This window comes from Neodiprion virginianus, chromosome 2 (genome assembly GCF_021901495.1).
Source record: "Neodiprion virginianus isolate iyNeoVirg1 chromosome 2, iyNeoVirg1.1, whole genome shotgun sequence".
Classification (NCBI taxonomy): domain Eukaryota; kingdom Metazoa; phylum Arthropoda; class Insecta; order Hymenoptera; family Diprionidae; genus Neodiprion; species Neodiprion virginianus.
This window is the reverse complement of record NC_060878.1, coordinates 38,009,449-38,025,870: the sequence shown is the minus strand read 5'-3', so window position 1 is coordinate 38,025,870 and position 16,422 is coordinate 38,009,449. Positions and strand designations below refer to the sequence as shown.

The window sequence follows — 16,422 nt, the reverse complement described above, 5'->3', positions numbered from 1 at the left end:
TTTTTGTTTCCTTCTTTCAAACTTTTTGAATAGTGCAATTCTGTTCGGTGGAACGAAACTCCACGCCCTTGTTTCGCCTGTATTCAATGCTTTTACGGTTTGAAGTTCAGTTTCTTTTTACTTGTTCCGCGTTCAATATCACTTTTGAAATCTTTATCGCATCGTTGAATAATATTACTTGGAATCATCAGCTTGGCAGTAAACCTTATTTTTTTTATTTTTTGTTCGTAAAAAAATAAAGTAAATAATAATAATAACTACATTATTCAGTCGTAAATTTTTCAATACCACGAGACTCGCATCATCCATGTCTAACGTTTCCGATTCAAGCTAGTATTTTTGTTCGTTGAAAGGTGTGTGTCTCGTTTGATCGCGATCGTGATCGTCTCGTCTTTCTTGCCTTATTGGGTGAAATGACGTTTCGACATCTAGACGTTCGTCTAAAGGACGTGCAGAAAATCGAGGATGAAACGATGAATTTATGGAGTTAAATCGGGAACGAAGTGGGAAAACCTCAGGACGCAACACGTACGTTTGGTTCTGTTTCCTCAGCGCGCACCTTCTCGCAGTGCACAAAAGTTCCGCCGTTGCACCTGTGTGCGTATTATTAACACGAGTGCACGCGGCTACCTACCTGTTGGTGAACGCGTCGTTTGAAGGGAGGGTAGAGAACTGGTATATCAAGCCTGGACTGCAAAAAGGTGGTAAAAAGGTGAGCAAAAAGTGAAGGGAAACGGTAAACGTTACGTACTACGAGCTTGTGTATTATATATATACATACCTGCCCGCCTACCTTTTGTGCACCTTCCTACCTTCCTACCTTCCTACAGCTGCATAACGAACTCGCGGAAATGTACGCGTGTGTGTGTATATTATATATGCATATGCATATATTCGTGTATAATTCGTGTGTGCAGTAGCGTATTATATGCATGTGTGGGAGAAATATATCATCTGTAATTTTCGTAATAGGGGCGCCCATCGCTCTCTTCTTCCTAATTTGCTTTCCTCTGCATGTACAACGTACGCATGCATATGGTTACGTACGTGCGAGGTAATATTTAGCGAATTTTTTGTTTAATCCTTCCTCAATTCATTTATTTTTCCACCGTTGTTTTTTTCTCTATCTCACTTTCGAGAAGCCTCTCCGCGCGCACGAGGTTCCGGCCGTTGAAAAGGGACGTGAATTTTTTCATTCCGGCAGAAGTTGTAAAATTTTTTTCACTTCATACAAATGTTCATATTTTGCGGGAGGCTGAAATTCCTAAAGAACGGCAATTTCCTACGGTGCTGCCTTACTTACTGTCTGCTCGTTCTGCCGCGGCGGGCTCTCTTGCTGCTTGGATATTATACGCCAGTTCCTTTGAAGTATAGCTGCAAGTATATGGTATTCGGTAGATAGGTGTACATTTGCAGGCGCCTACTCGAGCCGCTCTCTCCTTCTTGTCGTCTTCCGGCTTCTTTATCTCTTTCCTCCTCCTCCTCCTCCTTCTCTTCTTCTTCGTCTTCTTCTACATGCCAATTACTATACTTATTGTGTGTGAGAGGTTACGTACTCCCAGAACCTTTTACCCCCCCCCCTCGTCCTCCTTCACTCTCTTGAGGAGCTGCCAAGGGCTACAAGGTACCGACAATCAAGGGAAACGTTCGTTTTAACGGGACTCGCGACGAGTTACTTGATCTCACGTTTGGAGCAAAAGGTCAACAACAAATTCTGACATGATGATTCTTCAGTACACGAAACTAGAGACGAATTTTTTCACTGTTTTAAATTATTAGCCGAAGAATAACACCGAGTCGAAATCACGTTACAGTCTTATCGAGGACTAATTTAACGAAGTAAAAATCGTCAAGTTTCCTCTGAGTATCAATAAATTGAACGTAGGATTAAAATTGGTCAGAGTTCGTAGGCTTTGTTGAAAATTCGCTAAACTCTGATTCTCGGTAAAGGTAGAATAAATATAGGATACATGATACGTGTAGCTGTTGGTTGTTTTTCAGTCATAGGCCGGGGAGCGATAAATATTAAAGACTCTGCTGTGGCAGGCATGATTTGCCCTCGTCGACTATTTTTAGATAAATAATGTCTTGTTCTGCAGAGGAGGGATGCACGCATTCGTAATACACATCGACTTCCGTCAACCGTCCAATATTTATCGCCGCAAGTTTATCCTCGACGTTTTGCGGCTGTAATACGACGGTGAATAAAACTGTGTCTATGTACGAACGTGTGTGCGACTGCGGAAGACGCGTATATTCGAGGCGGAGAATACGTTTGACCTCATATCTCGCGGAGAAATAAATCTATCCTGAAAATTCGGACTTGTCTAACCGAGCCGCGAATTCGGGCGAGAACCAGAAGCAGGCTGCCCCAACCTAACCCAACCTAATCTGCGGTGACCGAACGCCGGCTAGTCTCAATTTTGTAACGGAACTTTGCTAAGAAAATATACACACGCACGTATCTTGTGCCTACGACGTCATACGCCGAAGACCAAAAACGATCCTTCTACCTGCCTCTTTATACGTATGCATACATACCTATGCATATTTTAGAAAGGTTAAAGCGTCTTTGAAGCTTCACTTTGGAGCCAAACGTTAACTGAATTTCAATGCAGGACACGCACAATCATCGGTCAAATATTTCTCGTTATAATTATCGACGCATTTTGCCGCTTGCGGTGTTTTCATTCGGACAATATTATTTGCACGGACGAAGGAATTTGTTCGCTAAAGGATGAAATAAACAGACGAATAAAATCTCCTTGAGAATTCGATTTAGATCGAGCAATCGCGATTCGGATTGTCCAATTGTTCGGTATCTTAATCAGCGACACGAGCGATAATGTATGTAACATCAATCTGTGAGCGTGCTAAAGTGACGAATGTAAATTACATCAACTGTTCAAATTGGTTTCATTTCACTCCGCGATGTCTTCAACAACTTGCTATCAGCCGCACGAGCTACCGACCGCGAGAATATAATCCATCACGAATTAAGACCGAGAGAAGTGACAAGCGGCAACAGTCAAGATTGGAAATGCTTGGTACGGTTTCGATGACTGTCGCGAATTTCATCCGAGACCTCTGAATTAAATTCAACGACCTTGTAATAATTCTACGCATCGAATTCTCGCAGGAATATCGATGAAATCGCGGGGTGTTTGATAGATCGGAGCGCGGCTTGACTGACGATTCACGCAGCAATTCCTTCCTTATCTGGTATTCTTCGGGATAGAAGGTTCGGTGCTGAAATCTTGAGCCTGTTTACCGACGATGATCGATCGAATCGGAATTATCTTACGACTATGCCAAAGCCGCGTGTAATCACACCGCATCTCACGCAACTCGGGCTGCGTAAGGAGGGGAAAAAAGAGGAGAGAAATTCCTGCGTTAATGAACGTTAGCAGAGGAGCCGGTGTCGAGTGCAAGAATTACAACATCGGACGAGTCCCGAGAGATGGTTGGAACGGTAATTTGAGTATGTCGTACATGCATGCACGGCGTGCAGTTAGGTACAAATGTGCGAACGGCGGTTGTACCGTTGGCGAGAAAACTCGATGATAGGCAATGGTCATGCAGGGTATGTATGTACATCGTGCACAGCTATACGCTGAGAAACATTTCATTTGGTGCGGTAACTAGAAATATTCGATAAAACGTTACATCGTTGAAAATACTGTTTGAATATTGTTGGAATTACGAAAAACGAGGTACGCCTAACCATTTTGCGCCGTTATCGATCCTTTTTAGGTAATTGCAACGCAAAATCAACTTGTGAGGTTTACTCTACTTTTTGAGTGAAACAAGACTTTAACGCCAATTTATTGCTGCACGAGCATTAAATTTTCGCAACAGTTACAAGAAAATATAGCAACAGTGGTCTTAATGAGAAAGAATAGTAACGGATACTAGACTTTCCGGTAACAGCTAGAAAACTAATTTTCATCTCCTACCTAGAACTATACTTTTCGATCGTGGTAAAAAATGAAAATAGTTGAGGACTGAGCGGTAACCGGAACTAAAAATTTCTCTCAGTGTACATCTCGCCCAAGTCGCGTCTCCGTCTCATCGATAAGATTAAACCCTGTCTCTGATTCCCTGTCGATTGTCCATCGTGTTTTATCCGCGAGAATCGAGGACCGAAGAAACCGGCCAATCGGCCAAGAGCTCACCTTCCCGATGTCCTAGCATCGAGCCAGCTCACACAAAGAGCTCTTAATCAATCGCGCACAGTAGGTAGATATTATGGTAATTGGAATCAAGGATCGATCGTCTCGTTCCCGTTTCCCATTTCGCGTTTTACTCTCGTTTCCATCGGGCGTTTTATCCGCGGCTCTCGGCAAAGCCGCAGACGTGAACCGAGCTTGTCGTTTCAAGCGATAACTAATCTGACCTGAAAATTATCCAACAGAGATCGCGGCGTGTCTATTTCTCTGATCTTGACGCGGAATGCCGGACGTCTGCTTAGTTAGTCGCGCGGGAGAAAGTTGAGACGGATGTAATTCGCGGCCTTAATCTCTGCTAGTGACTACGATAATCCGGAATAATTGAAGGGTGACACGTACGGGCAACATGCATACTTGGTCGTTCCGTTTCGGGACGATTTTCACATACTTTTTTAACGTCAGTTTGTGACAAAGTGGCGCTGAGCCAGATGGCGGTTGAATTAACGGGGATGCATCACGGTAATTAATGAAAGCGAAACGCGCAATGAACGCGTCACCGGCATAGCTGCTAATCAAGTCAAGGGAAGTCAGAGAGCTCTTCGTCCCAGCCTGAACGAGCGCACTCTGTAAATTGAATCGAAAAACCTGCTCCGGGGACTCGGTGAACTGCATCCGGGAGCTTGTAAAAGCCAACTGCAAGCTCTGCGCCGACTGCGGGATACCGAGTGATTAGTTGAACCCTAGTGTTTTCCTTTATTTTTATCACCGACTCCTGCGCATATTATTCTCGTTCATCAGCACTCGTATTGTCAGCTAATTTTCACGACAATTTCCACTTACGCTGATCGAGACGTTACGCATCGTCTCTTCACCGTTGTGTCCCTCGATTTCATTCGGTTCCTTTTTCCTTTTTTTTTTTTATCCTCTTACAATTGGTTCAGAATTTATATCAATCGTTTATTCAGTCACTTCGATAATCATGGGAACGATACGTATCAAAGGATAGAACATTGTATATATATATATATACATATACCGAGAAAAGAGAAGGAAGATAAAGAAATTCAAAAAGTAAAACTGTGAAGTAGAGTGAAAAGGAATGAGAAAGAAATTGCGCAATCATCTGTATAATAAAAATAGGTTATCGGAAATATGAAATTGACTTCAGATTCCTATGTAGGTGGGTTTATTAAATTTACATTTGACTTCTGGAACGCGACGATCGGGTAAAAAAGTATCGTATGCATTAATTAATGCCCGAACATACGAAGATGATTTGCTAACAATAAGTGCAAACTGGCGACCGCGTATCCTGAGACTTGCTCACCTCCGACAAGTCTTATAATCTTTTTTCGTTGTTTCTGTTTTTTTTTTCTTCTCTTCGTCGTCCCGGTAACCTTTAACACCAATCTATCCCGCAGACGCGCCGTTCGTCCGCAGTCTACTCGCCAGAATCGGCCATCATACACCCATCAAGACGCCTTTTTGCGCGTTTGAAGCTCGGCCATACTTGTGAAGTGGACGAAAAAAAAAAAAAAAAGAAATAGTTGGCTGTAACGAGAATTCGCAATATTTCACCGTCGCACGATAGATTGCACGGACGCAGGTACAATATGTTGTAACGTGGGTGTCTGTCTATCCGTTTCTCCGCCGTCTGCATAAGTCACGGTCTGACTGGCAGGAGGCAGCGCTAATTAATTACAACCACGGTGAATGATATATTCGCAGGAAATTATTACCGCACATTATTTTGCCTGTTATTCGCTTCTCGCGCACGTATTTATGCATGATCGAAAATACACAGACGTTGTTTGTGCGTGGATACCGTTAAATCGGGAGAAAGGGGGAGAGTTTCTTTGTCCGTCATGTTACGCGGTATTAAAATCTGCACTTTGAAGATGGTAATTTTTTTAAAAATTTTCTTACTCATTCCGTCGTGTACAGTGTCGCCCGAAGAATATCTTTCATCCGGTTTGCTTTGAGCGTTAAATTTCCCGCCTCTACCAGCCTTGATTCGTTTGTTTAAAAAAAAAGTCATCCCTGTTGAATCGTGGCGAGATCGCTATTCTCTTTCTTCCGCGATCGTTTACCGAGTCGTGAATTATCTTTATTTAAATACTCGCGGTGCCGGACCTTTTTTCCCCCGGGAGTAGAATCGATGAAAGTTTATAACGCAGGTTCTCGGGTAAGAGACGAGGGGAGAAAAACGTGACATTTACCGAGACACTCATTGCTGTCCGCGTTCCTCTCCTTGTAGTTAATGGAAAAGTAATCTGGGTGTCATGTCTCACTATTTCCTTGTATGTTCAGCTAAAATGTTCGGTCAAAACTTAAAAAAAAATAAAAAATACCTATTCGAATAATTTTGCATTCAGGATCTTAGCATTTAATCTTAAAAGGACCTGGATCAACAATATTTCTTTTAAATACCTTTGCAGTGTTCGTCGATCCAGTCTTTCTTCGAGAAAATGCGCGAAGTAGTACGTGATTTGAAATTCCTCGTTAAATTCTCGACGGTTCCTTCCGTCTGTAAAAGTATCGTCTTTTTCCGAACAAGTTTGTGGATTGCAATCGGTGTAGATGGAACGGCGTCTCGACGTGCAGAGAAAGGACTGCAGGAATTCTCCGGTGTATTGTAAAGACGTTAATTAATTAGATTCCTAACATTCCAGCGACAAGAGACGTTCATTTTCCTCTTCAGATATAATTCAGCTTCTGGTTTCATCGTCAGCTGAGAAGAAGAATTCTGTCTTCTTGGCAATGTTAAAACGAGAACAATTTTCCTCGTTGTTGAAAAAGAAAATGAAAAAAAGAAAAAATAACTCCGATATCGAGCGTAACTTACTTATAAGGGAATAATTAACAATTTTGTTAATCAGGAAATAATCTCGCGTATATGACAAAGGTTCGCATCCCCCCCCCCATGAAATCAAATTACGCCAGTTTCATCCGTCGTTCTGTACCCGTTACTGTAAAGGTTGGTCAATTTTGTAAATTAAATTGCGTTCCCCCTTATCTCGTGATATAATTAATCCGAACGCGATACAATTTCGCGTATTTCATCACGATGAAGAACCCTTTGACGCCCGGTGCGAGGTATCGACACCCCCTGCAAGAAATGTAATTACAGTCTTGTTAAACACGTAACGGCGCGGGTGTCGAGCCGAGGAACAAGCTACGTCTGATTTTCTGACAAATGACGATGATTAAGGTCTTTGAAAATTGCTAGCAACGCCTGATAGACTTGTGGAATTTTTAATAATTTTTTTCTTCCATACGTCGAAACAAGCAAAAACGGAACTGAGAAATAACCTGCAATCATACGCCTGTCGAAAACTAACATCATAAATCTTGGATATCGCAATTCCGAGCCCTCGAACCTCTCGTTATTCAAACTAATCGATTCAGCGTGTGAATTTCATTCTCTTCTTGCATCGTCACGTTGTTGTACGTCCGTAGGTACTTATTACGCAATGTTCGGTACACCGAGAGGAAGCTTCGTACGCGTTGAACAAGTGCGGCCGACATACCGGAGGCCCAGAAACTCGGTCAAGTTCGAGATGAATCGTTAGAACCTCGTTCTCCGAGCTCACCGCTCCCCGTCTAGCCGCCTAGGTTAATGTCATTGAAAGCGAGCGTTAGAAATCCTTCACGGTTCACCGACCTCTGGACATACGTAACATTACTCGCCACAGTCGGCGTGTTTGAGATTTCTTTCTTTCTTTTTTGTTTCTCCGACTCGTTTGTCGTAGGTCCGGGTCGAAAGTCAGCGGTTTTTCATTGCTGATCCTTTCTCTGGGGACTTTTTTTTTTTATTTTATTTTTTAATTTTTTTTACTCACCTCTCTATCACAGCTGTAACGAGTAGGTATATTTGCCACGGGTTAACCACCGTTCGCAACGAAAGAAATTTGTGAATAAGTAGAATAAAACGACCGTTGCATATGTGGCCTAAAATTTATTTCGGCGTATAAAATTGACAACTGTTCACGAAAACCTGAAGTTCGATTTGCCGGATTCAACGACGGTCCGAATGCGGCCAGAAAATTAGCATATTTATGCTCTAAGCTCCGGCCGTGGGAGTTTAGACCTCTGAACGTAACGCTTTGGTGTATAGCGTTGAACACTACTTTGGAACACATCGGATCGCAAATACCGTGTAAGTCGGTAAATTTATGCTAATTTAGAAGACGGCTTTATGCGCCGCGGAAATATTCCGTTCGATATCCAATCAAGTTTGGCCGGGCAGCCGGCAAACGTCGAACCTCACCTTTTCCCTCGAAAAGTGGGCCGATTTCACGGTGTGAGTGTAGACGGTGTGTGCTAATTGAAATTTGGCACGTATACGACCGAATAGACTTCGCACCTAAGACGCATTTTGCCACATCGAAGCTCAGCGCGCGGACAAATCGAAACTGGTCGATTCGGCGCGAGTAATTACCCGCGCGCAAAATTGCACAAATCATATTTTATCGTAAAGAAAGATCGTATCGAGATTTTCTAAATCTCTTAGCAAGAACTCGTTTCGCCAACTTGTGTAATTAATGGTGCGAGGCTAATTCGAATATTCATGAACAACCGCGGAGATCAAACCAAACCTCGAATTGAAGCTGAAGTAAAAAAAGAAAGGAAAAAAAAAAAAAAACAGAAAAAGAGTTGCTTGGCACGTGAATTAAGTACCTACTGGAGATATGTATTTTAATTGACGGATAATGCGAAGGATTGGAGGACAGCGATGATCGCTTTGAAAATAAATCATTGCACGATCGATCTGCGGAGAACTTGTTTATTTTATACATCTCCGCACGGTGGTCATAAGTGTATAATAAGCATAAGCTGCAGCTCGCCGATCAAACCGTCAATGAAGTGAATAGGTCATGGTTGGAATATTTGATATACCGGTGTACTTGTAGCTGCTGTTAAATAGCATCTCTACCGTTATTTCGAATGTTCGCGGATCTAGTCACGCAACTTCCAACACTCGCCTTAGTGTAAACTTTCTACACGCTGCTTAGCCGCAAGGTTACAATGATACGTACATTAATTTCCGACCTACGCCAACTTGTTTATCGTTAGACCGTATACGCGACGCAAACCACGCGTTCGCTGCGGCCGCGATCGTAATTCGGGTCACTCTCGATTCTAACGTTCTAACCGAAGACACGTAACGCTCACATCTTTTTTTTCTCCCAATTCTTTTTCACTCCTTTCTCTCTCTCTCTCTCTCTCTCTCTCTCGCTCGGCTCTGTAAAACCGGAACGACGCAGAGAAATCTTTTCGGCGTAGATAGCTAAAGAGTTTTTATACACGCGTCGTTACTAGAAACATATTATACGGCGAACTGGCACGGCGCTGGATCATTAGTCATTTGGTTTTGGTTTGAGAAATGGCGCTGTGGGTTCCTCGTCAAAGGCGCACGGGATCTTTTGGACTATTCTTGTAGTATCTATCGCTATCCGCGAGGATTATCGAGGATTGTCGAGGATTCGATTCTCAAAATCCTGCCTATCGGTTAACGGTCAGTCCTCAAACAGCGATCGTGAAACATGAATTGCTAAAAATTCAAAGCATTCGCTGAATTTGGAAAAATGTAATTCGCCATACGTACGATAGGACATGGATGAAAACATAGGTACTGGTCTCTGCACGGCTGCCGAGAGGCGATCTCGCTTAGCTTTTTCATCACGTTCAAAGCGACGTTAAATACCCGGCACGTATAGGTATACCGGTTCCTTTTTTTTTTTTTTTTTTTTCTTTGCAGGGTGCACAGAAGTCGAAAACTGGGTACATTATAATCTTTGAAAGAGTATTTCTCATCCAAGAAGAATTTCCGTCACGCCGTCGCGTACGTGACGTGGTTCGAGGACGACGTTTCGATCCCGGGACTCGCCGTTCGGATGCCCGTGTTTCGTACCCCGATCCAGCCTCCGATCCCTTCGGGTCTGGTAATTCCCCTAATCAGTAAGGTGTTTCGGTTCCTCTTCCGCCCCGCAAGCTCGATGCCGAAAACGAGGCATCGTGTGCAATTTTCTGTAAGAAACTCGATCGGCGACCTTTTCTTCCGCGTCTTCTACTCCTCACGAAGAAGAGATCGTTCCTCGGGGGTCAACGACCTCGGACACGGTTTGGTTATACCGCAATTATTTACTGTCTTTGAGAATTGCGGCTTTCGCGCTTCCCACGTATTCCTCGTCTTGCTCGTCTTACTCGATGCGTCGTCGTCGCTCGATGTCGCCGAGAACGAGGGGTCATTAAGGCTCCTTCGCCCGATTCTTCCGCCTCTCTTCCATCCTCCACCCTCCCCCCCCCCCCCCTCCACCCTCCATTTCTATCGCTAATCTATTTCGCCGCGCACCCGCGTAATACTCAACGACGCCTATGACTCGTCGCGGCGATGCGTAATGTCGTTGTTGCGTCATTCCACCGCGTTCACCTTGTCTAGCTTGACCTTGGCCGTTTCTCCTCCGCCGGCCTTAGGCAACATCTAGCATTCTCTAACGCGGCGCGTCTTGTCCGTGGCTCGGACCTTGGTTTTTAGTGGCTAACTGTACCCACCTGTCCAGTTCTCGCCTACCTCACCGATCTTCGCCGTGAGTTACGTAAGGCCCGTGATTTAACGACGGAAAAATTTGCCGTATCTATCGATCGACGCCGCTTCGTCCTCCGGATGTAATCGCGCGTTTTAAGGTATACGCTATTCTACTTTGTGGGGGGGAAGGGGGAGAAAGGACCGGATCGAGAATCGTACGGATGGATCGTGGCTCGTTACCACGGGCGCACAATAATTCATTAAAAATTACGTTCTCGTATTTTTGGACACGGACACGCGCGCGCTCGTTGAATCCTTCTTATGCCCACCTGCCATATGTATTCTTCTCGTCGTCCGCTTGTTGAAAGTATAAATGTAAATACGATAATGCCCGTGTACGTACCGCGGAGCGTGTATGCAGAGCTAGACGTGTCCAGCTTGTAGTACCGGGGAATAATAAATCTTTTCAGAAATTTTCAACGGGTCCGGGCGCATCGGTTTTTGACGACAAAAAATCAACGGATGTAATAGGTAAATGAATAAGTGAACCTAAGGGCGGGGGGGAGTGAATGAAGAAATAGAAGAAAAAAAAAAAATTAAAGAAGAAAGAAAAAAGAGGACAAGCATTGTTATTATACCTCCTGCGATCGGCTGTTAGATCAGCACCGAAAGGAGAAATAGAGACTTGTTATACCTGTTGTCAAGGTTAAGTATTGCGCAACTACCGGCTTGCTGCGAAGAACGACGATCCTTAGATATTAGAAGGCGAGAATCGTATGACCGTCTGCGAACTCTGCGTTAGGAGCTGAACGCGTCAAGGATAATCAACACTTTATTCTCATGCAACACTCATCCGGCTCTCTGCAACCACTGTCTTTAATGGATATTGCGCGGTGTATTATATACAGCGAATAAATCTGAGCAAATTTGCCAATTCAGTAGAAATCGTTTCGGCCGGACACGACCGTCTTGAGAATTTTGTTTGAGGAGTCAATTTTTAAAGGGACATAAAAGGAGGTTCGCAAAAATCGCTGACAGTGAGAATTATCTCTTCTTGATAATCGATTTTCAAGATTGTCATGTCATTATTTTTTAGACAAAATTCCGTACGCGTCTTTGACAATTTTTAGACCACATCCTTGTCGAATGTTCAATTATATATTTCAATTTTTGTTTTTCGAAACAGGGATTCATTTTCTATACGGAGTTGGTGTTACGAAATTTGAAAACATCTGTAAGGCAACGAACTTGCTAAATTGAAGAAGCGAACGATCTTTGCACTTTGCGATACACAAAAACTGGAAATAACGGGATGGAATTTGAGAAAAAAATTTCAAGCCCGAGGTCTCGTATCTTGTAGAGATGTAAGAACAGAGAAATAGATAAAGTTTGAGCAGGTACTACTTGCACAAGGTATAAATTTCGATAAATTGGTAAAACAGGTATCTAGACAATCAATTTTTTCGCTATCTGCCGTTTCCTCGTAACGACGAAGTGCCGCGTGGGGAAATAAAAACAAAGCAAAAATGAATGAATGAAAAAAAAATCTCCATTCTTTCAAAGTCATCTTACGACGGTGAAGTACAAGATATCGCACCACATTTATTTTCCAAGTATACACAATAAAGTTACGCATGACGTACGTATTTCGTAGCAGTAGTATACATATATACATTTATATATATATATATGGAGCAACTGGTTCTTCATCCGCGGGCTGCAATCCGTGTCTATTTCTCATATTCCAGAAACTGGCGACGCTCAATCCCCGTCTGAGCAATTCTTCTTCGTTCTGCAACACATTTTTGTATGTGTGTGTGTGTGTGGAATACAAGAGTGGCAGCATCATCAGAGTCTTACGTGCTTCGTACAAAAGATGCAGTGCGGTATAGGTATAGACGAAGCTCGAGCTTTCAGCAATAGTACGCGGTAGGGTGTTTTAAATAAAAATAATTTACCACTTCCCGCAGTTGCATCCCCTAAAATGTTCGTTTGGGTTGAAACAAAGATTTTGTCAAAAGATGAGTGTTCTACGTTACGTAGAAGATCGCGCTCATTCGATTTTTCGAATTTACGAAGAAACACGTTGTAGCACATCAATTATTATACATTTCCTGACATTCGTATTCAACCCATAGATCACGATCCATAATACAAGAATATGTCAACCGAAAATCTTATTCTCCTAAATTAAAGTCCATATTAAATTGTAACTATTTCATGAGATTGAATTGATAATGAAAAATTCGTTAGATACACTTCTCAAACATCAACCGGAGACTTGTCATTACAAGTCTGGATCTTCTTTGTAACGTGAATTGATGTTACGATTGACGTAAGTAGTAGAAAAACAATTTCATTCGGGATGCTTTATAAATTTAAAAAAAAAATGTATAAAAGTGAAAAATCAACCGACCGCGATCCTTCGGATAACGTATAACGCTCGTCATTTGACAGAATCTTTTTTTCAACCGTAAACAAAATTTTTATGAAGTGCCCTGGTGTAAAATGACGTATTATTTTTTTCCGAAACACCCTAGGATATGCAGATTGGTAGACACACAGTGTTTTGCGATTACAGTGTCGCAAAGCTAGCCAGTCACCACCGTTTCTCGGTAGCACGAGAGTAGATAACAATGTAGGCATGTGTATTCAAGGCGAGAGTCGCGTGTGTGGATACATACCGCGGTGTTTGCGGTTCCGTATCTCTACGTGCGAAACGCGCAGAGGTCAGTTGCGAAATCCGGGAAGATGGTGCAGTCATCGTCATTAGATTCTAGCTAGCATTTAAATCCGCGGGCCTCGGTCGTTCTTGGTAGGCACGGTTATGGCTGCGGACTGTTCGTATGTGCTCTTGTGGTATCGTTATTTCCGCACCAGTTTCTCCATAAAATACATGTAACATGTAAGGAAATAACGAACGTGCGCCAAATACAAATCCGAACGTCGCATTCGAGCGGTGTTCGTTGATGTGATTTTATATCGAGGAGAATGAGCGATTATTATCGGGAGTTAAAACCCGACTAATGTACATACTACACCTTACCTTCGGTTTGCAATCCGGCGACCGATCTCGACGCCTCTTTTCCCCCCGTCGTAACGCCGCAGCAGCCGTGAAACGCGGACCGCTTTTTCTTCCCACCTGCTATGACCTAGAATACAAAAAGGAAAAGAGAGGAATATAATGAGGATAAAAAAAATTTAAAGAAAAAAAAAAAAAAGAAAAAAGTAAAAGGGGGAACCGACCGTCTCAGCGTCGCTCGATAAATTCTAATAAAGCGTCCGCGGATTTGACTGGCACGAAGCAACGTTACTAACCTACGATTACGTGATCGTCACGTGAAACCAAATTTAGACACCGCTCTGTCGAGATACGTCTCTCCTCTCGCTCTCTCCCTCTTTTTGTCTCTTCTGACTCGCGGTATAAATGGAAATGTTGTAATTTCATGCGGAAATCACTTCCAGGGAGACTGTGTGTCCGTGTGCGTGTGTGGTTGTATAGAAAAATTGATATCTCCCTGGAGGCGAGGCGGCCGGATTCGTCCCGATATCTCCTACTCGGAATTTCAAATGTCGTTGCGCGTCGCGTTAGTTGAATGATTTCTTTTTTCCTTCTTTCAGCATAAATATACACATACATACATGCATGGACGTATACCTGCCTACTTCTCTGCAGTTAATATTCGAAATTCTAGCGTATTCGAATTGAGATGAGAAACGAATTATCACGCCAATTACAGGAAGGACCGTTCACAATTACGTGCTCTTAAATCTCTCGCTCTCCATTTCTAATCACCCAACAATAATTATATTTCTGCACACGCATCGACCTTACAAGTGTCGTTTACCCAGGCTGCTGTGCAGCTAAGTATAGTTGAACACGGGGTCTAACAGCCGGTCAAATCTAACCAAACCACTTCCTCCTTACTGTGTGAAACACGCCTGCGGAACCGCGGACTCTAATATCTCTATATACGCTGCGCAAGTGCGCGAAACGAGGAATTTAATTGCCTGCCTCGGCCAGCTCAGCGCGTGAAAAATACGCCCTCGACGAGAACAGCGAGCGTGACGCGGTCGAGCGATGAAAATTTGCAAAAAAATTGGCGGTACTTTTTTGGTTCGCAAAATATCTATCTGTGCGGAGTTGTTTTTTGTTTTTATTTGTACGTTTTTTCGCCGTCGTAGCAATGATTAATGAAAAGACGCCGCTGTGCCGTCGATCGGCACTGCTGTACCTCTGGCGAATTACCAATCCTATCCTATTGCCTCTAGTTCGGTGGCCTTCGGTGTGTCACTGACCTATGTTACTGTGCAGACGAGTCTATCAGCAGCCGGTCAAATCTAACCAAACCTCTTTCTCCTCCGCTTCTCTCCCTCCACCCCGTTTGCGGCTCGCCTCCGGCGATGTTATTCTAAACACACCGAGCCAGACTTCCGTTTCGGATAACCTTGAACTAACACGGCATAGACACGCTCATGTACGCGCTATTCACGGTCGTGTCTTGGGCTAGTTCAACTCTCCTGACTACGTATAAATTTGCACGTACATCCATTCGCCTCGTCGTCACCTGGTCCTTTTTACACTTCACCCGTACAACCTTGGCCTATCCCATTAGTACCTCGGTTCTTAACCAGTTTAACGTTCGCGTAGAAATTTAGTGGGGAAGGCCTGGTCTTAGGACGGAAATCCGTTCTCGTTCCGTTTCACGATTTTGGCCAACGAATGATTTCAATTTCCATTTTAATTACCTAACATACCCAGACACTTGAGTTGAACCAGAATTCGTCAAGGTATCGATTCGCATTCGCGAGTGAACTGCCCTGGATTTTTCACATTGCGAAAACGTACCGTTCGTTTTATTATAAACCGTTCAACTCATCGAACTTTTAATTTCAGGCAAAAAGTCAACGTGGCTTTGTCCTCGTGACCGATTCCTCTGTTTGTCAGATTCGATGCCGTTCGTAATAATTGTCAGCCGCTGAAAAACGATGCCAAGGTTGAATTGAAAAAATGATTTTAACTCACGCTTGCGACGTTGGACGAACAATCTATACCACGCATCTTGAGTCGAAAACTTGCAATCTGATTTCGCAGAAAGCACACCTGTATACTTGCACGTTGTGGCTGATTGATAAAGTGGCGAACGGTTGGTATCCGTACTGCCAACAAAATGGTTCCGTACATTGTATACGCGAATCTTTAAATTCACGGTGTGAAATTTCAATCATCCCGTCCGAGAAATAAATTTAAAAAAATGTCACTAAAAGTAATTTCGCGCAAAAGATTTGAATCTACTCCGATTCGAACCTGCAGGTATGCGTTTTGTTCCTGAAATAAATTCTGCCTAGGTTTTGGCGTCTCGGAAGTTTCTCGAGACAAGCTTGATCCTTTTTTTTTTTTTGTTTCCTTGTTCTCATTTTATTTCTATTCCTTTATTTTCATCGAACAAAGTCAAGTAGCTTTCGCAAAGATCGTATAGTCCTTGGAGAGGAAATTACGACAAATCGTTCAACGAAGCGTGCGCTGTCGTTGTAAACGGAAAGGAAAAATCTCATAACTATCAAGACGGTCTTCAATGATCTTTGGCACTCTGACCAATTCGACACCTGGTATAAAGACTGAGAGCGATAGACTTCGTTGCAATTTTATCCTTGAATATTTTACTTGGAATAATATGATACGCATTTTTATTTTTCACATTCACAGTCATTGCGTCGAGTGCG

The 16,422-nt window shown here is 43.1% G+C and overlaps 1 protein-coding gene and 1 long non-coding RNA gene across 5 annotated transcripts in view; one reads left to right on the top strand and one right to left on the bottom strand.

Moving 5' to 3' along the window:
• Positions 1–16,422, top strand: part of LOC124296907 (uncharacterized) — a 107,068-nt gene that overhangs the window by 73,808 nt on the left and 16,838 nt on the right. The gene's annotated exons all lie outside the window — the stretch shown is intronic.
• Positions 12,262–14,628, bottom strand: LOC124296909 (uncharacterized). 2 transcript variants are annotated; one of them, XR_006906476.1, is made up of 4 exons: positions 14,547–14,628; positions 13,745–13,850; positions 13,383–13,581; positions 12,262–12,490 (listed from the first exon to the last, which is right to left on the bottom strand). It is a non-coding gene; the product is annotated as an uncharacterized LOC124296909 (long non-coding RNA). The 2 variants fall into 2 exon arrangements; XR_006906475.1 differs by lacking the exon at positions 14,547–14,628 and adding an exon at positions 13,945–14,113.